The sequence below is a fragment of the Dermacentor variabilis genome, chromosome 2 (genome assembly GCF_050947875.1).
Source record: "Dermacentor variabilis isolate Ectoservices chromosome 2, ASM5094787v1, whole genome shotgun sequence".
Taxonomy (NCBI): Eukaryota; Metazoa; Arthropoda; class Arachnida; order Ixodida; family Ixodidae; genus Dermacentor; species Dermacentor variabilis.
Window position 1 is genome coordinate 134,145,937 of NC_134569.1, and position 20,864 is coordinate 134,166,800.

The window sequence follows — 20,864 nt, forward strand, 5'->3', positions numbered from 1 at the left end:
AAAGTGACTTCGGGAGAGTTCACATTTTTGTTCTCGTTCCCGGCAAGCGTTAGAACTACGCTGAAACTCAACCGCTCAGTCAGCAAGCACGGCACAACCCTCACTAAGCCCTGCCAGGCTCTTTCCCCTTTTTATACCACTGCCTAGTTCCTTACACTGTAAAAATTTTAACACCCTTAAGGGTGTAAATGACTTGTCCCATGGGTGACACCCTTTTTGGGTGTATTGCTACACCCCAAGCAAAGGGGGCAAATTAACACCCCACAACAGAAGGGGTGTTAATATGACGTCACCTCGCCTATGGGTGTAAAACAAACAACACCCTTTCTATATGGGGTGTAACACAGACACCACCCTTTCAATATGGGTGTAGCATGGACAACACCCTTCCAAAAGGGTGTTATCCCTGCAAGTATTTTAGTGTTCACTACAGCCATGTAGTTAATGGGCAGACTAGCTGTTGTGAATGCTGCCTAGCCTTAGCTATGGTACTACCTTGTTCAGTATGAGCCAGAATCTGTGAGGCGTCGTCATATTGCGCTTCTGGTCCGTCATGTGGTAGCTAACGTGCGACCCTTTCAGGCAAACAATTTAAGGTTTCGCCATTGCAGCAAGGCACACACGCCATGCTTTTCGTAATCTTCCTCTGCAGTGATAGTACACTGCCGGCAGGATGCAGAGCGCAATAACAATGCGCGCTGCACTAAGGACACAGGATCTCCCGCACCTTGGTGCACCAGTACTTATAACCCCGTGCAAACAGCACACAGCCAAAAGCATGGTTACATGCATTCCAGAAATAATTAAAAACCTCCACTTTTCTTGGTCAAAAATTTTCGCACCAGCTCGAACAGGAGGGAAAGACACCATAGCTCGTTGTTGTAGCTCATATTGAATGCAATAGAGCGCAAGCAATGCATAGATTGGCGACGGTAACAAGTGCAGTACTACAGAAGCATACGTTTGCCTGTCAAGCAGTTTTTTGCCGTTTTAAGCACACACTTTATACCTCTATTCATCAAAGCTGTCATTTATCTCCACGGGATGCTTCTACTAGTACTTTCACACATATGACTTAAAGGTAGCACTGAAAGGCAAAGAACAAAGTGCTTCCACGTCGAATAATGTTTCAGCATTTACGAACAAAACAGCATGTGTAGCTGTGCGTGCTGTTCAATATATAAACATGCACTATTTCCTGAAATATATGTATGCTCTATTTACTGCCAGTGACCTGCTTATACCCAATAATTTAGTTTATTTTTCACCATGTGTTTGCATTGAATATTCCACAGGCATGGTAAGTTAAGCTACCAGAATAACAATCAACTAGTCTAAGGTTACCTAATCGAACAAAATCATTGTAAAATTTGTGACAAAATGTCAGAAGTATTTATTTCATTTATGAGAAATGGTTACATAATAATATTTGCACATTTTAAAAGTAAAAAAGGAAGATAAGGAGTAAAACCATACCAATACAAAGACATAAGCACCGGATTATGGCACAGGCTTGCTCAATTAAATTTTAAGCAGAACAGTTTTTTTTAAATAACCTCACTACGAACTATCACATGTTTTCATTCGAAAAGCACTGCATCTTATTATAAAGCACAAAAATAACCGGTCACATAAGTAACAAGTCTGAGTGTGTCTTTAACACAAGGATATAAAGTTGGGCGAGTTGGTACAGTAACATGATCTTGGATTGTAGCGCGAAGTGACACGGACACAGACTAGAAGCAGACAGGATGAGCGCTAACTCTCAACTAAATATTTATTGCAACGAACATATATATATATAGGTGACTGCAAGAAACCACAGCACATCTAAATGAATATTGAATACATAGTAGTAACATGAAGACGACAACAGCCATCAGCCATCAACTGCGTGGCAAATCTGAGTGCAAGCTATTCTCTTATCAAGTTACCTGTAGGCATTGCAACCAATGTGCTCCCAAGATGCATGAGGCATTAGTCATTGCAGAGTTGTAAGGACATGACAATCCTAGGATGATTATGTTCTTGAGGCTTTTTCCCCACTTTCCATCTTTTGAAACTAGTATACTTCAGTCATGAAAACGAAAATGCTACAACTGGCGTGTGATAAGTTTTGCGTCTTATTTCCTAGCAGCTCATTGAAAAGAGCCACGATGAGAAATTCAAATGCTGTTACCTCATCAGACATTCAAATTTCTTAAACACAAACAAAACCAGATAGGCATTAGAGCGAGCATCACTTAAATACATTACACTGGTTTAAAGTTATTGCACCACTTTGTGCCACGTAAAAATGTTAGAAACATCAAAAATGTTAAGATTCTACAGCCAACCGTGAAAACTAAATAAAAAAAGCATTAAGCTTTCTTAAACGGGTACAGGAGCTTTACAACTGGCCGTCTTGGTGATGGACACGCAGATAGATGAGCAGCCATTCCACTGAGACGAGAATGTTGAGGGCTTCGCATGGAAGTCTGTGAGACACTGCAGAGTAGTTCTTGGTCCACGTGAAGGAGGTTGCTTGCATACACATCTGGGCCACCATACTGAATGCATGGTGTTACCGGAACCTTTTCCCCCTGCACTGTGGTAAAAAAGCATGGTTAAGTTTATACGATATTTAATATGCAAAAGAAGAGGTGAGGCATACAGACAGGACACGAGAGTAGAGAAGTGAACACGAACGCGAAAAACATGAAAAATTTCATTAAATTGTTTTATTAGATTTATACTATGTGTCATTCATTATGAGGGTTCATAACCGCAACATATTTAACATATAATCAGGTAGAATTATCTGCTTGGTCAGTTTGTACAAGCTCGTTTGAGGCAAGAAATCAAGTTGTACAAACACAACCTCAACATTCTTGATTGAAAAAGGAACACCTCAGATGACATGCAGTCCTGGGAGTGGGAATTGCACAGTTCAAGAAAAACAAATTAAAACTCACAGACCGATCTTGAAAAAGGAATAAGCAGCTGCTACTGCAAAAAGCGAATTAATTGACAGGTTTTAGTAGCACAAGGGCATCTTTAGCCAATGAGCCCCAAGTCTATACTGCAAAAGATAAACTCAGTGCATCTTTACAAAGCAAATATATAAAGATGACTAATGCCTCTCTGCACTACAGTTGCTTTGCTCTAGCGTGAAGTCATTTTAATGCATGCACACGTACATAGACACGCTACACCCAAGTGTAACAGCTGCAGAATTAAAATTGGGCAGCAACAAAGTCGCAACCTTTAACCATTAATCCCAAGCTCTAGTAGTGACTGGAGGTAGTACCAATATCGCCAATGATGAGTCGCAATCTTTCTGCCCAATGTTATGCTGCTCTGATTGTCAAAGATGAGTTACAGTCGGCATTGAGGGCAGCTCTTATTTATGAACAGCTCTTATTTATGTGTTATTTCTAACCAGAGACCAATGAAGTAATATATTTTTAGAATGAGAATGACACCGAAAAATTGAGTACGTAAGAAATTTGGAAAATTTGGTACATTTTTCCGGAATTAACTTGGAGTTTAACGGCTAAAGCGACAATCCAGAAACTAAAACAAGTTTTGACATGTTTGCTACCAGTGAATGCTAGAAAATATGTTGGCATTCTGTAGTTTTGTCCAACAATGCAAAAGGGATTCTTAATAACTGAGGAAATAAACGGAAAAGTATCATGAAGTATATTTCGTGAATGTAATGCAGTATCACTCAACTTCTGTTACTATATAATCTCCACTTGATTAACCTGCACTTTCTGAACTAGTTCAGGACGTGCTGCATTTTACTACTCATTCCACCAGTTCAACGTGGCAGCAACTGTACGTTGTGATTTGTTTTACTTAGTGCAGGCTTTGTACAGGGCGAGTTCACAGCATTCCCTGCACTTGGCCGAAAGGTAGTGCATGTTTACGCAGCAGGTGTGGTGCCGCTGCTGCACGAGCGAGGTGCAGAAATCAGAGTTTCATACAATTGCTAGAGGGAACTCTGACGTTAGTGTCCACAGGAGATCAAACAAGAACGGCTGTACCAGCATGGAAATTATGGAAAGTACATGGATTTGCCTAAACTTCGTCTGTTTCGATTCAAACGGCTTTGCAACTTTGTAAACTAGTCATTTTCAACAATATACTGTGTAACAAATAAATAAGCATTAAAATCGTCCGACGACAAGATTCAAACACAGGAACTCTAGAACAGAAGTCTGATATTGAAACCATTAAGCCACGGAGGCATGTAACGACAAGCGAGTGCAACGCCCTGATGAATTTATCGCGGGCATACCAGTGCCTTGAGACTCTTGGCGCCTTTCGATTTGGCCACCTGGACAAGCTCAATCGTTGCAATTAATAGCAATTGTGCGTGTTGGCGCCGTCTTCTGCACTTCGAAGAGTATAGACTGCGCTGAAATTTACGACAATAAGATTTATATAGCGTATAATATACGAAGCCACAAGAACGTCTGAATTCACAAGCACGAATATCAGACAAATCCATGTGCTTCCCGTCATTCCCATGGTGGTACGACTGCAGCGCCAGAGCTCCCTCTAGTAATTACTGTAAGAAACTCTATGGCAGAAATAACCGAAGTGCCTCGCATTTTGTTCTGGAGTAATAAACTAAGTTTTGCTGGTCCCATAAATCATACTGGTCATTAATTCCAAGTTTTAGTGCAGTCACATGTCTAGTAGACAATTGTGGTATTTTGCATAAACATTGCAAAGCCAACTGTGATGAATGTTCACTCTGGTAAATTGTTTATGATCGAGTAGCATAGACTACTGAAGCAATCTCTGGAAGGCAAATAAAGTAATTTTCTTATTAGCAGCCTTTAAACAGCATTCGAGCATATGACACATGCACCTCAGATATGCAGATATTTCCTGTGACTCAGCAAGAAGCGATGCTTCATGTTCCACGAGGCTATTTCTATCAAAGCAGTATTGGTGCTCTCTAAAAACAATGCCAATGCAGATGATTCAAATATTTTTCAGGGGCAACAGTTATGGCTGAAATCATGCTAGATTAGTTTTTTTAAACACATGCTCAGGCCATGTTAGAAGTGCTTCTTAAAATCCTCCTATTTATTAGACTAGTCATATATCTGTACACAAAGGCTACTAATTAGGTCCCATGCTATATCATCATCTTAAAACTTCACTTCGTAATACATATGCTGTGATAAGATTTGAGACCACATTGAGATGCTGAACAAGGTGAATTCATTGTTTTAAAATGAAGCTCCTGTTCTTCCAAACGAGAAGAAAGGCTACTGAGGGTCAAAATTTTTCTGAATCACAGCTGGAAGGTGCCAGGGAAGGCACGTGGAAACTTATTTGTAATTTTCTATTTAAATGTAGAAATGATAAAGGGAAATGAAAATGGTCAAAAACAACCAGGCATGGGGGGAGAACGAACCTACAGCCTTTGCATTAGGCATGCGATGCACTAACCACTGTGCCACCGAGGCAGCATTCAACCGTCCACAATGGCCCCTCAGATTGTCGACGCTCGAACACGGCCGTAGTACCCCAGTGGTTAGTATATCACATGCGTAATGTGAAGGTTATGGGTCCGTTCCCCACCCACAGCTGGATATCTTTTAATCCACTTTCACTTACCTAGAATTTATCACTTCTGTACTTCATATAAAAAACTTAAAACATGTTCCTGTATGCTTTCCTTGGCCTCATTATCTGCTGGCTTCTTCCAGTTCTGTTACTTCCAACACTTATACAATGTCATATTCTAATCTGGTAAGTAAACAGTTTTGCATGATGCTGGAATGCAATATAATACATTATTGCGGGGCCGTGTTATGTAGAATGCCTTACATTGCCCAGGCAAGGTGTATTAATGTCAATCTGAAAAAAAAAAACAATTCCCACTCCAGGCAGAAATGCTGTGTACTGCTGTGTGCAACAGGGTTTAACGAAAACAACTTGTTCAGAAATAAAGCCACCAAACAACGAGGAAATATGAAAACTAGATGAAAATTTGTGCAGTTGCATGTTAGAAATTTAGCACAGCAACAGATGAAGACATAATGAAGGAAGCGCGAGGATGGTTTATTTTGGACACACGAGGCAATATACTTGAAAGATGCATATGAGCTTACACGTGGAGAAATATTGTTTATGTAGCAGCTAAACTACGAACAGGCCTAGAGCACACTCATACAAGGTGTCGAGCATGTAAATCTTATCATGCCTTAAGTCAAAGAAACATGGCTGTTTCTCATGATTCGCTACACATGGCTGGCTCACACAACTTAGCCACTTCTATATATGCCTTGTAATTAGCAGGTGGTCTGTATGACATGTGCAAGCTTTAAATATGTACAAGTGCCACGTAGCTGGACAGCACCAAGGTAATGTCGTTTGCCATCGTTTTGAGGAAGTGAAACCAATTCTTGCATTTTTTCTAATTAGGTAATTAGTTATAAAGATTATTTAACTGCTGAATTATATTCAAAGCAAAAGTGTCAGTGCGAAAATTGTAGAGCATCCTGAAAAATTCCCAATCCAGCTTTCTACTGCTCAATAGGTGCAACAAATTTTTTTTTCAAGCTTGAAAGAAGCCTGTGAATGCATGTAAGAAATGCCGTGCAACTAACCGCTCGTGCACCTGAACACCATTTGGCTCCTCCTTTTATGCTTGAAAAAAACTCTTTGAAAATAATATTTTAGAAATTCATTAATTATTATTGACTATGTTTTAGGCAAAATGCATGAAATAGTGTGACTGCCATCTGCATTTCGGCGACATGAATTGACTCCATTTGCATGTCCAAATCCAGCATACATGGTGCGTGTTTTGAGCTGGTTCTGTAATTCAGGCTGGTTTTGACTACTTGAAGCTTCGCACTCTAATAATGGAGTCTACAGTCTAAAAAGAAATGGGTACATAAGCGGTCGCTGTCAGTACTCCATACTCCTTTAACTTAGTGCAAAGTGCTTGTGAGCCAAGAAGTTGGTAGTTCTAAGCAGTATTTCTCATTTTGACCTGGTGTTATAGCCCACTTACTATGATGCCATGCTGCTCAGTCATGCTGGTCCCAGCTTCAATCTAGGCCATGGCAGCTGCCCTCCAATGAGGGTAAAATGCAATAACGCTTATGCACTTAGATTCAGGTGTACATTAAAGAAGGCCAGGTTCCCAAAACTTCAGGTTGTGACTTTGGAATGTAAAAGCACATAATTTAATTTTAAAATCTAAAGGTGCTTTATTAGGAGCAGGGGCATCATTTCGAGCTTTTACTGCAATGCCATGGCACCAAGAAGCTCCAAGTAAATAAAAATAATTTCTTAGACAATGTACATATCTTGCAAATATTTACAAACACTTCTCTGCATGCACCACTATTGCTGCTATATTTAGATCCGTATGCCAAGGCGGGTTATGATGTCAGAACATGTTTCAAACTTGTTTTTTTACCGCTTTAAAGTTGTTGGTTATTTTGCATCTCATTGTGTGTCGAACGCACATTTCAATGCATCAATTTCTTCTGAAAGTGCACTCCTCTTTATTTATTTGTGCTTGCAAAAAGGGTTCAGAAGAACTGCTTTCTGAAAGTCTGTATAACAAGCAAAAAACAATTCTATGTAGGCTGCACAAAGAGAAAGGATTGGTTTGTAAATATGTTATTTAGTTCTTAAAAAAGGAGGCAGCTGTCAGTATTCTGTTCCAAAGTAAAGATTGCCCCTACCTGGCTCTGCTTCATTTTCCGATGTTGATGGTCCATTCGGGGGCACTCAACTGATAGGCTGCACTTTGGCGATGTTGTGTGTGCTGTCACCAGGCCCAAGGTCGATCGACATCCTCACCAAAAGTCGAGTCCAAACGCTATAAAAGAAATATCTCATCATTTTGCTATCAGTTTTGTCATCTTGCGTGTTTCACACACAGTCGTCAGTGAAATATTTCGTCACTTGGATACTGAAAGAAATTCAAGCATTTTCTGGCAGCCAAGCTGATGATGATGATGTGTGGTGTTTTATGGCGCAAGGGCCAGGTTTAGCCGAAGAGCGCCATGACAAGTGGTAATGTTGACGATGTATTATGGAAGATGTGACTTGGCTGTAAACTGGCCTAAAAATTGTCGCTGTAAAGTGCGTAAAATCTACGTGCTATAATATTATGGCGATGACTAATGACGAATACTATCAACATTAAAATCCATCGTGGAAGAATGATGCAAAATATAAAATATATAGGATGGTAAAATTACTTGGAGCACTGCTGCCTCGCCAGAGCCCTTGAAACACAAAAACCTAGAAGCATGTGCTATACGAAAGAGCTATCACAGCGGCATCCTCTGAAGAGAGGACGGCAGCCAAGCTGAATACACAGTAAATGGAGAACATTAAAGAGCAAATGCAGTTGTCACATTAGATTGATCAAGTACAGCAGAAATGGAAAATAAATCAGTGATACTGTGTCTGTTGGCTTTGAATGCAAGAAACGTAAAAACAGGAACTTGCAGCCACGCCACTTTTAATTTCCCGCGTTAGCTACACCTCACAAGTTTGGCATCGTCCGGTACTCGGGGATAGTAACCGCTTAAAATCAAGATGAACGAGCGTCGGCATAAATTAACAGGATACATAACCGGGCAATATTGGCGCATAAAACAACTTACGCAGCGAAGCTACTGTCAATTACCCGATGACGCATCTCCGGGCGGTGCGGTTTGGGCGAACAATTCAAAAAGGAATGAGAGTTTCACTTGTTTCACGCCTACTAAGCTAAGACAGAATTTCAGTTTCTTACTAAGCTATACTGGATATTTGCGCTCCGAATAAAACGCTGGAAATTTTGTTACGTCACATTGCATACGTATGAAAGTGAGGGAATTGCTTTTATTGTATTCTGCCCAGAGGGCATGTAGCAGCTACCACTCTCATGCAACAAAAGCATGAAAGTGGTACTCGTGACACCAAAAACAAACATAAACAGCGCCAATGTTACGCCCTTTGGAGTTGGAACTAAGCACGATCAAGCCAGTTAGTTTTCTAGCTTTCATAACGCCATGAACACGACCAAACATCGAGCGAAACAACTCTCTGCTCTCGAAAATTGTTACCGCTTGTATTTATATACCTATCGCTGCCACAAGAAAAATTCAATGGGCTAGCTGTCCACAAGCCGCAGATTAGACTGACAGCAACATATTACGGTAACGTAAAACAATTTCCACGCTGACTTAGCAGCCGCGGTGTGCTCTAAGTGCCAAAGTTCTCGTTTGGCGCTCGAAATTCACACCATGATGACGGGCGCTGCATCTTTCCCATGAAATATTGCACGCTTTGCTCCGGAGCTCAATAGGAGGGCGAAACGCATTTGCACGTACCTGAAATCCGCATGCCGGAAACCCGTCGACGCTGCCGAGAACGGGGCGCACAGCCATACACACCCGTACGGCGGCTTGACTTGGACGTGAGGCACTTCTATCAAACATTTCACATACGACATGTTTCACACCGATTGCGCGAACACGAGAAAATGACGCAGGCCGCATTGCGACGCCGAGCAGACGTGCATCCACCGATGAGTTATGTGCGCGGATTGCAGAGAACAAAACCATACAAAACGTTAGGCGCGAGAAGATGGCGGCTCTCGTAGCGGAGACGAAGCGGACGAAGCAATGACGCGCGAATGAACGTTGCCAACCGTTGGTTCCGCGTTATGCCGGCGGTGGCGGCTTTAGTGGCGTGTGTTGCGGCTGTCTAATTTTTTATTCCTTTTCCCCAAACAGTATAGCTAAGATCAGTTCTTTGAATTTTTAACTGTGTCGTTTGGCATTATCTTTGTTTTTTTATGTTATTAAGCGGCCAATTATGGCCTCCCAGGTTCGCGCGCGCCAGCTTCGCGCGCAAATCTCGGAGGCCATAAGACAACTCAGGAAATGCCGTTCTTGTCGTTGTTAACGTTTCATCATCGTTTCTTCAACTGAGATAGAGAGGTAGTGTCCCTTTTCCCGGGGTCGGGAGGGGGCGATCAAGGCGGCATCGCTCAGCGGGGTGCGGGGGAGTGGGGTTGGTGTTGGTACTTATCGCGAAATTCGCGAACCCTGCGAGTTTTTTTATGACGTAAGCATTTCTATACTTACCCAACAAGAAAAACCATCCGTCCATCAGTCCGTACCGCACGATATCTTTCAAAATAGAACCCGCAGCAGCGAGTGAATTCACCTACGTGCTAGCTCTCGCTTCAACGCGACCGAAGCGGCGAAAACACTGCGCTCACGAAGCTTTCAGCTTATGCCGCACTATGCGCTTTTCGCAGATCACTTTCAAGATAGGTGTACGCGCGTCTGTTTTCAAAGCGAAGTAAACGGTGAGAACACAGCGCGTGAAGTTTTCAGCAGTGGGCACACTCTGTCCACAATGCAGTTCGCTTTCAAGATACGGTTCACACGGCCGTGCTACAAGCAGCCGCCGCCGGAGAACGGTTGATAATGGTTCGACGCGGATGAGGAGGGCTAAAGAGCGATACCGGCTCAAAACGAACGGAACGTCACCAGCACGCCTGGCCCCGTCACCTGCAGTACTTTGCTTGCGCCGCCGACCAGAGCAGCTCGTGTCGCCGCAGCGCTGTCGCTTATACTTGTCGGATCAAGTCTCATAACATTAATAACGGCATGGACTGCGTGTAGATGAAGAAGAGTCGCAATGCTCACGCGCACTTAGACAAATGCGAGAGGAGTTCCTGTGTGATTTTTTTTTTACCGGAAATGTGCAGTCAGCGGTGGGACCCAGAGTTGACAATGCCTGTAAGAGGGGTGCCAAACTTTCTTTTTTGTGAGAGTCTTGCCCAGCTCCCACAGATCGGCTCAAGCTAAGACTTGCTGATGGCTGTATGTGTGTTTCTTTTTTTTTTTTTGTTGTCGCATGCCCTCGAACCGCCACGAATCCTACAGTGTAATGACATTAGAGCAGTATTCACGTCCAAAGGGAAATGCAGCCGGTAATTGGGCTGCCTAAGGTTTGCGGCTCGGCGGCAGCTGCCCTCCCGTCCCCCGTTTCCGTTGACAAGTTAGGGGGAGGGGTCTAGAGCGATCTTACACCTCCCTCCCCACATTGGCGTAGCCAGAAAATTTTTTCGCGTGAGGGGGGGGGGGTCCCAATTGACCGTGGAGGGGGAAGGAGCGGGGCCATTGCCATAGCAGCAAAAATTTTACTGTTAGTGAGCGTTACAAGTGCCCGGCGTGCCCCACTTGGCTGCGCCGCTACTAACCCCCCCCCCCCCGAAATCGACGCAAATCGAGCTATCAGAACGTGCATGACACGTATGCATGACATAACATGAATGACATGCCGCGAAGCTAGCATGGATGTCGTCACATCATCAACATCATCATCATCAGCTTATTTTGACGTCCATCGCAGGACGAAAGCTTCTCCAGCGATCTCCAATACCCCTGTCTTGTGCTAACTGGTTCCACGTGTCTTCAAGTTTCCCAATTCCATCACGTCCACATTATTCTCTGCCGTCCTCGACTGTGCTTCCCTTCCCTTAGCACCCATTCTGCAACTCCAATAGACCAGCAGTTCTCGCCCTTACGCATTGCAATGTCTGCCCAGCACGACTTTTTCCTCTTAATGTCAACCACAATATCAGCTATCCCCGTCCGCTCTCTAATCCACATCGCTGTCTTCCAGTCTATTATCGTCATGCCTAATAATTTTCATTCCATCGCTCGTTGCGCGGTCCTCAACGTGTTCCCAAGCTCCTTTGGTAACTTCCACGTTTCGGCCCCATACGTTAGTAACGGTAGAAAGCAATGGTTAGCAGTAAGCTCCCTGGTCATGATTTAGTAATGCCTGCCGTAAGCTCTCCAGCTAATTTTTTATTTTTGTTAATTTCGTTGATCAGAGGCCCCTGCGAGTAATTAACCTCAATAAACGTATTTCTGCGCAGGTTCTAGAGGCTGACTGCCGACCATGACATTCGTTCTCTCGCCAGGCTGCGGAACATTACTTTTCTCTTCTGCATACTAACTTTCAATCAGACTCTTACGCTTTCTTCGACAAGGTCCTCAAACGTTTGTTGCAAATAGTCTGCAGCGTTGCTGAGTATGCCAATGTCATCTACAAACCGTAAGTTGGTGAGCTATTTACCGTTAGCCCTCACTCCTAACCATTCCCAGTCGAACTGGTTGCACACCTTTAAGTATCAGTGATAGCATTGTAAATATTTTGCCATTGATCATATGAAGCCTTTTGCAGATATCTGGCTATGCAAAGTCTGCGCGTTAGTATCATCCGTTCGATATCAACATTCGTGGGAAACTTCATTTTTGACCACTGTTCGGAGCCAGTGCGCTGCTGCCTAGATGTCCCGATCTAATCATTCCAGCTACCTAATTCAAGCGCAGGTAGCGCGCGTTTCATGTATAGCCAATATCAACGCCTTAACTGGCAATGTTCATTTATCATATACTGTAAGCTTGTTCACTTACTCCCTTATAATTAGGGTGTAAATTAGAAAGACTGGGGTGTTACAAGGGTGTTTTCTTGTTGAAGACCCTTTTCCGCTAAAAAAGGGTGTTTCAAGGGTGTTTACAAGGGTGAAAAGATGAATACACCCGCATTACACCCATAAGGGTGTGAAAATTTTAAGAGTGTACAGTAGTCTAGCATCACTCAGAACGCGTCCACAAATTGAAAAATTGCACTAGAAAGCATATCATCACTTTGAAACACTAAACAAAAGCAATATGTTAAAAAAAAATCCTGCCTCAGGAAGAAAAACATCAGTAACAAACAATTTTGAGGCTGATTCCTACGTTAGGGGCTTCGACTTAAGCCATCGGCGTTACCGTTGAGACTCCCCTTTTTGTAACGCACCTCAAAGGAATATTGTTGTAAAGCGAGGCTCCAGCGCAGGAGGCGGCCATTTTTGGGAGAGATGGTCTGCAGCCATTGGAGAGGGCAGTGATCCGTCTCAATGATAAACCTCGAGCCGGCTAGATAGCATGACAATTTCTGAACGGCCCACACGAGACACGCACACTCTTTCTCGGTGGCGCTATACGCCTGCTCACGACTGGTCAGCTTACGACTAGCATACAGGACGGGGTGTTCTACTTCTCCATTTTCCCGTTGGCACAGTACAACGCCCATGCCTCGCTCACTAGCATCGCACTGAACAATGAACCCTTTTGTATAGTCTGGCGATCGTAGCACAGGCTGGCTTGTTAGGGCACTCTTTAGGGCGCTAAAAGCTCTTTCCTTTGTCTCGTCCCAGACGACTGTTTGAGGCTCTGTTTTTCTTAGAGCATCCGTCAGGGGAGCCGCGATATCAGAGTACCTAGGGATGTACCTCTGATAGTAGCCGGCGACACCCAAGAACGACCGAATATCGGTCTTGGTGCGCGGTTGCGGAAAGTCTCGCACAGCGGCCACTTTTATTTCAGAGGGGCGGCGACGACCCTGACCAATCACGTGACCGAGGTAGACAACCTCGGCCTGTGCTATCTGGCACTTAGGAGCCTTGACTGTCAAGCCCGCTTCGCGCAGGCGGGTTAGCACTGCCCGCAAGTGTGTCATATGCTCAGACCAGGATGCGGAGAATATCGCTACGTCGTCTAGATACGGTAAAGCGAATTCTTGCTGTCCCCGCAACACTTTATCCATGAGGCTTGAAAAACAGTATGGCGCGTTCTTCAAACCAAAACTCAACACTTTAGGACGGAATGTTCCCATTGGTGAAATGAACGCCGCATACCTACTAGCCTCTTCTGTAAGTGGAACCTGCCAATAACCCCTGACAAGATCTAGGGTGGAAATAAACTGAGCGCTACTAACTTTCTCAAGGCGCTCCTCGATGTTAGGGATCGGATAAATTTGATCCTTAGTGATGGAATTAAGCCTGCGGTAGTCGACGCAAGGACGAGGTTCCTTGCCCGGTACCTCAACTAAAATCAAAGGGGAGGTATAATCACTCTCACCTGCCTCAATAACACCGAGCTGTAGCATTTTCTTTACCTCAGCCTCCATAATATCGCTCTGGCGGGGTGACACCCGATACGCCTTGGATCGTACTGGCTCTGTGGAGGTAAGTTCTATATCATGAGTAAGTACAGAAGTCCTACCAGGCCTCTCAGAGAACAGACCTTGAAACTCTTGTAATAGCTGGTGTAGTTCGGTTTTCTGCTCAGGCGACAGCGGTGCTTTACTGATAAGGTCACTAATGACTTGACCGGTGTCTTCCCTGTTCGTCACTGAGCCTAGTCCCGGAAGCTCGACCGGAAGCTCTTCAGGAACGTTTACCATCAGGCACACCACTGCTTCCCTTTGTCTATAAGGTTTGAGCAGATTACAGTGGTAAACTTGCTGTGCTTTCCGCTTTCCTGGCAGACTTACCACGTAGTTAACGTCCGACAGTTTCTGAACAATTCGCGCTGGGCCCTCCCACTGCACGTCTAGTTTGTTGTTTAGCGATGTGCGCAATATCATGACCTCATCGCCAACCTCAAAACGACGGGCCCTGGCTGTCCGATCATAATAAACCTTGGCCCTCTGCTGGGCCTTTGCCATTGCTTCACCTGACAACTCCTGTGCCCTTCTTAAGCGTTCGAGGAGCTTAAGCACGTACTCCACTACGACTGGGTCGTCGCCCCTACCTTCCCACGATTCTCGAAGCATGCGAAGCGGAGATCGAAGCGAGCGACCGTACACCAGTTCAGCTGGCGAAAACCCCGTAGCTGCATGCGGCGCGGTTCTTAACGCAAACATCACCCCAGGCAGACACAGCTCCCAGTCAGTTTGATGTTCAAAACACAAGGCTCTCAACACGCGCTTCATGACGGAGTGGAGCTTCTCAACGGAATTCGACTGTGGGTGGTACACTGAGCTGTGTAACAGCTTTACCCCACACCTTTCGAGAAAAGTTGTCGTCAAAGCGCTAGTAAACACTGTGCCCTGATCTGATTGGATTTCCGCAGGGAAACCAACTCGCGCAAATATGGACAGTAGTGCATTAACTATCTCAACTGAGCTGAGTTCTTTAAGCGGCACTGCTTCAGGGAACTTTGTCGCTGGGCAGATCACAGTCAAAATGTGTCTGTACCCCGTGGCTGTTACCGGCAGAGGTCCCACAGTATCAATAACGAGCCGTCTAAAAGGCTCCGTAATGATAGGTACCAATTTCAACGGCGCCCTCGATTTGTCCCCTGGTTTGCCCACCCGCTGACAAGTGTCACATGTCCTCACGAAATGGTCTGCGTCTCGAAAACACCCTGGCCAATAGTACTCTTGCAAGAGACGGTCCTTAGTTTTCTTAACTCCTAGGTGTCCGGACCACGAACCCCCGTGTGACAAGCGCAACAGATCCTGACGATAGCATTGAGGCACGACCAGCTGATCGAACTCCACTCCTCTTCGGTCTAGATACTTCCGGTACAGGACTCCACCTCTTTCCACAAAACGCGCAGTTTTCCTGGCGATACCTTCTTTGACATTGCAGCGCACGTTTTCCAGGCTGCCATCCTTTTTTTGCTCGGCTATCAAAGCCGACCGGCTGACTTTTAGCAACCTATCAAGTCCGTCTGACGTAGGCGCGATGAGCAAATCAGTAGATAGCTCTTCTAACTTTCCCGAATCGGGATTTTCCTCTCCAGTATCTGGCGCCTTCAACGCTACAGACTCAATTTTATTCAGTTCGGGCGTGCTCGGAATATCAGCTTGCTGCGCCTCTGACCCTTTTTCGTTGTTTGATAACGTCGGCCCCGCAACTACCGCCTTTGCAGCGAGCTCCCGAACCTTCGATCTGGTTAAGGCCTGAACACTAGCTTCACCAAACAAAAGCCCCTTCTCGCGCAGGAGGTGATCGGACCTGTTTGAAAATAGGTACGGGTACTGGGGTGGCAGCATAGATGACACTGCGGCCTCCGTCTCAAGCGCTCCGAAAGGTCCTTCAATAAGCACTTTTGCTACCGGCAGACACACGCTATGAGCTTCCACGGCTTGCTTGATCCATGCGCACTCGCCCGTGAACATATGGGGTTCTACGTAAGATGGGTGAACTACATCCATCGTAGCTGCGGAATCGCGAAGCACTCGGCACTCTTTCCCGTTCACGAGGAGGTCTCGCATGTAAGGCTCGAGAAGCTTCATGTTCTCGTCCGTGCTGCCTATTGAAAAAAACACAACTTTTGGTGTTGTTTCCGGACACTGCGCCGAAAAGTGACCCGGCTTCTGGCACGTATAACAAACGCCCGCTCGCCTCATCTCGAACCGCTTTCTGCGTTCGGCTTCGGCTGCCGTCTCTTTACGTTTGGTCGGATTGCTTTCACTCGCATCCTCACTACGCGTGTCCCCCTTAAATCTCATGGGCGTGAACCTTGGCCTCTCAGACTTGGAGCCAAATTCACCCTTTTGACCGTCCTTAGCTCCGCGAGCTCGACGCGTCACAAACTCCTCGGCTAGCTCAGCGGCTCTAGCCACCGTACTCACGTCTGGCCTATCCAAGACCCAGTATCGCACGTTCTCCGGTAACCGACTATAAAACTGTTCTAGCCCGAAGCACTGCAGAACTTTATCGTGGTCACCAAACGCTTTCTCTTCTTTGAGCCACTCCTGCATGTTCGACATAAGCCTATACGCAAACTCTGTATATGACTCACTTTTGCCTTTCTCATTTTCCCGAAACTTCCGACGGAACGCCTCCGCAGACAGCCGGTACTTTTTTAGCAGACTCGATTTTACTTTGTCGAAATCCTCTGCTTCCTCTCTATCCAAGCGAGCGACTACGTCGGCCGCCTCGCCGGGTAACAAAGTGAGCAAGCGCTGTGGCCACGTTTCCCGAGAGAACCCCTGCTTCTCGCACGTTCGCTCAAAGTTAACCAGGAACAAACCAATGTCCTCTCCAAGCTTAAACGGCCGCATCAGGTCAGTCATTTTGAACAATACGCGTTCTCCTGCACCGTGTGCCTGACTTCCATTACGAGCGCGTTCCATCTCTACCTCAAGACGCTTCATTTCCAAAGCGTGTTCGCGCTCTTCTTTTTTCTCTTGTTGCTCTCGCTCTTTCTGTTCTTTACGTTCACGCTCTTCTTTTTCTTTCTGTTCTTTAAGTTCACGCTCTTCTTTTTCTTTCTGTTCTTTAAGTTCGCGCTCCTGTTTCTCTTTTTGCTCTTTAAGTTCGCGCTCCTGTCTTTTTGACCTCTCCTCAATAGTCTCAAGGCATTCCGACAGCTCGTCATCCTCAGCCTCTAACTCAAGAATAGCCTTTAGCAGTTCAGGTTTTCTTAGTTTGTCTGAGACATCCAGACCCAACTCTCTTGCAAGCTCCAACAATTTCGGTTTGCGCAACGACTTCAAATCCATGGCTGCTCTGAATGCTGCTTTCTCTACTGCTTATTATTGTCTTGCCGCAAACTAACCCGGCAGCAACGACAACCACAATTACCAGCTCTGTTTCTGACACTAACAAAAGCCTGGCAAAGCTCAGAAGAAGAAAGTCCCGCACTCACCAAACCTCGCAGGCAGGAATTCCGCGCAGTCGTTCCGCTGCAGGCAACCAGTCGTCACACAGGGCTCGTTGCACTGCTCCCGGATCGTCGTTGAGCTGCTCAGCATACAGTCAACTGCATCTCTTCGCTGCTGGCCTCCGTTGTCGCGATCTCACCGCTGGCAGACAGTTGTCTGAAGTCGGAGGCGATCTCACCGCTGCCAACCAGATGTTTGGAGTCGGACTGCTGGTACGATCTGTTGGGAACTCGGCGCTGACGCCCGTGGTTGTACCTGGGTCGCAAGCCCCAAGGGTAGCGTTGGCCTGGCGGCCTGGGGTACAACTCGAAGCATCCGAAGGTCCCGGCAAAGCATGAGTCGACTGGTAACAACGAAACAACTTGTTTATTTTAACATCGCAAAGAGTTGGCGGTCGGGTTTGACCGAAGTAGAGAGACGGGAGAGCACTTCACTCAACTGAAGAAATCGGAGCCCTCTTCTTTTGCGTCCGGGGGCAGCTGTTTTTATACTCTCGCAGTTGAGGGCAAGAAGGAGCCCCTCAAAAGACGAGCACGTGAATGTACAATGGGCTAATGGTGACGCACACTGTCGTAGCGATGCCGTAGCACCATGACGAGCACGATCTCGCAGCACCCTGTCGTGGCGCTGCCGGTCGGACACAATGACTGTAATGAGAGGATGGTCCCTGCTTTGGCATCGCCTGTTTCGGGCACAATGACTGGAACGAGATCCCTGCTTTGGCATCGCCTGTTTCGGGCCCAATAACTGGAATGAGATCCCTGCTTTGGCATCGCCTGTTTCGGGCACAATGACTGGAACGAGATCCCTGCTTTGGCATCGCCTGTTTCGGGCCCAATAACTGGAATGAGATCCCTGCTTTGGCATCGCCTGTTTCGGGCACAATGACTGGAATGCGAGGACGATCCCTAGGCGGTCGCATCGCCGCAGTCGCGCCTGGAAACACCTGGCGATGAGTGTTGCGGCGACGACGATCGGGCCAAAATGTCTGCCGCCCCGCCGCAGTCGCGCCGGCAAAACCACGTGTCGCAGGCGAAACGCAACAATAACCATAAAATCTGGCATATCTACCACGCACTTCTTGAGCGCCCAGAACACAGCGCAGGCAGAACAACATGAGCGAAAAAAAATCTACAATGGTTTGACGAGGAAAAAAATCAGCAGCAACGCACGTGTTCTGTGTACATTGCCATGGATCAAACTTGAACGGTGCCACACATGTTAGTGCGTTAAAGACTCTAGCACCAACGGGTAAAAGCTACATGGTTGATGTGGGTTACGGCGCGGACAGACGTCTGGCGTCGAATTAACCATCCTTTAAAGTGTGATATTCATTACGATTATCTACAAAGCCTATTTAATCAGTAATCATTTATAATGATTTATAGTGTTTATATTTGTTGTTTTCGTATTGATAAGTTATTTCTTTATTTTTGCTCTAGAACGTAGATAAATGGCGTAGCCGAGGCACTGTTGCGTTTCGCCTGCGACACGTGGTTTTGCCGGCGCGACTGCGGCGGGGCGGCGGACATTTTGGCCCGATCGTCGTCGCCGCAACACTCATCGCCAGGTGTTTCCAGGCGCGACTGCGGCGATGCGACCGCCTAGGGATCATCCTCGCATTCCAGTCATTGTGCCCGAAACAGGCGATGCCAAAGCAGGGATCTCATTCCAGTCATTGTGCCCGAAACAGGCGATGCCAAAGCAGGGATCTCGTTCCAGTCATTATGCCCGAAACAGGCGATGCCAAAGCAGGGACCATCCTCTCATTACAGTCATTGTGTCCGACCGGCAGCGCCACGACAGGGTGCTACGAGATCGTGCTCGACATGGTGCTACGGCATCGCTACGACAGTGTGCGTCACCATTAGCCCATTGTACATTCACGTGCTCGTCTTTTGAGGGGTTCCTTCTTGCCCTCAACTGCGAGAGTATAAAAACAGCTGCCCCCGGACGCCAAAAGGAGGGCTCCGATTTCTTCTGTTGAGTGAAGTGCTCTCCCGCCTCTCTACTTCGGTCAAACCTGACCGCCAACTCTTTGCGATGTTAAAATAAACAAGTTGTTTCGTTGTTACCAGTCGACTCTTGCTTTGCCGGGACCTTCGGATGCTTCCAATTGTACCCCAGGCCGCCAGGCCAACGCTACCCTTGGGGCTTGCGACCCAGGTACAACCACGGGCGTCAGCGCCGAGTTCCCAACAGATCGTACCAGCGGTCGGATCCAAACATCTGGTTGCCAGCGGTGAGATCGCCTCCGACTTCAAACAACTGTCTGCCAGCGGTGAGATCGCGACAACGGAGGCCAGCAGCGAAGAGATGCAGTTGACGGTATGCTGAGCAGCTCAACGACGATCCGGGAGCAGTGCAACGAGCCCTGTGTGACGACTGGTTGCCTGCAGCGGAACGACTGCGCGGAATTCCTGCCTGCGAGGTTTGGTGAGTGCGGGACTTTCTTCTTCTGAGCTTTGCCAGGCTTTTTGTTAGTGTCAGAAACAGAGCTGGTAATTGTGGTTGTCGTTGCTGCCGGGTTAGTTTGCGGCAAGACAATAGTAAGCAGTAGAGAAAGCAGCATTCAGAGCAGCCATGGATTTGAAGTCGTTGCGCAAACCGAAATTGTTGGAGCTTGCAAGAGAGTTGGGTCTGGATGTCTCAGACAAACTAAGAAAACCTGAACTGCTAAAGGCTATTCTTGAGTTAGAGGCTGAGGATGACGAGCTGTCGGAATGCCTTGAGACTATTGAGGAGAGGTCAAAAAGAGAAGAGCGGGAACTTAAAGAACAGAAAGAAAAAGAAGAGCGTGAACGTAAAGAACAGAAAGAGCGAGAGCAACAAGAGAAAAAAGAAGAGCGCGAACACGCTTTGGAAATGAAGCGTCTCGAGGTAGAGATGGAACGCGCTCGTAATGGAAGTCAGGCACACGGTGCAGGAGAACGAGTATTGTTCAAAATGACTGACCTGATGCGGCCGTTTAAGCTTGGAGAGGACATTGGTTTGTTCCTGGTTAACTTTGAGCGAACGTGCGAGAAGCAGGGGTTCTCTCGGGAAACGTGGCCACAGCGCTTGCTCACTTTGTTACCCGGCGAGGCGGCCGACGTAGTCGCTCGCTTGGATAGAGAGGAAGCAGAGGATTTCGACAAAGTAAAATCGAGTCTGCTAAAAAAGTACCGGCTGTCTGCGGAGGCGTTCCGTCGGAAGTTTCGGGAAAATGAGAAAGGCAGAAGTGAGTCATATACAGAGTTTGCGTATAGGCTTATGTCGAACATGCAGGAGTGGCTCAAAGAAGAGAAAGCGTTTGGTGACCACGATAAAGTTCTGCAGTGTTTCGGGCTAGAACAGTTTTATAGTCGGTTACCGGAGAACGTGCGATA

At 46.3% G+C, this 20,864-nt stretch overlaps 1 long non-coding RNA gene across 1 annotated transcript; it reads right to left on the reverse strand.

Moving 5' to 3' along the window:
• Positions 1-1,940: 1,940 nt before the first annotated feature.
• On the reverse strand, positions 1,941-9,901 carry LOC142572718 (uncharacterized). The gene is made up of 3 exons (XR_012826129.1): positions 9,354-9,901; positions 7,710-7,846; positions 1,941-2,587 (listed from the first exon to the last, which is right to left on the reverse strand). It is a non-coding gene; the product is annotated as an uncharacterized LOC142572718 (long non-coding RNA).
• Positions 9,902-20,864: the final 10,963 nt, after the last annotated feature.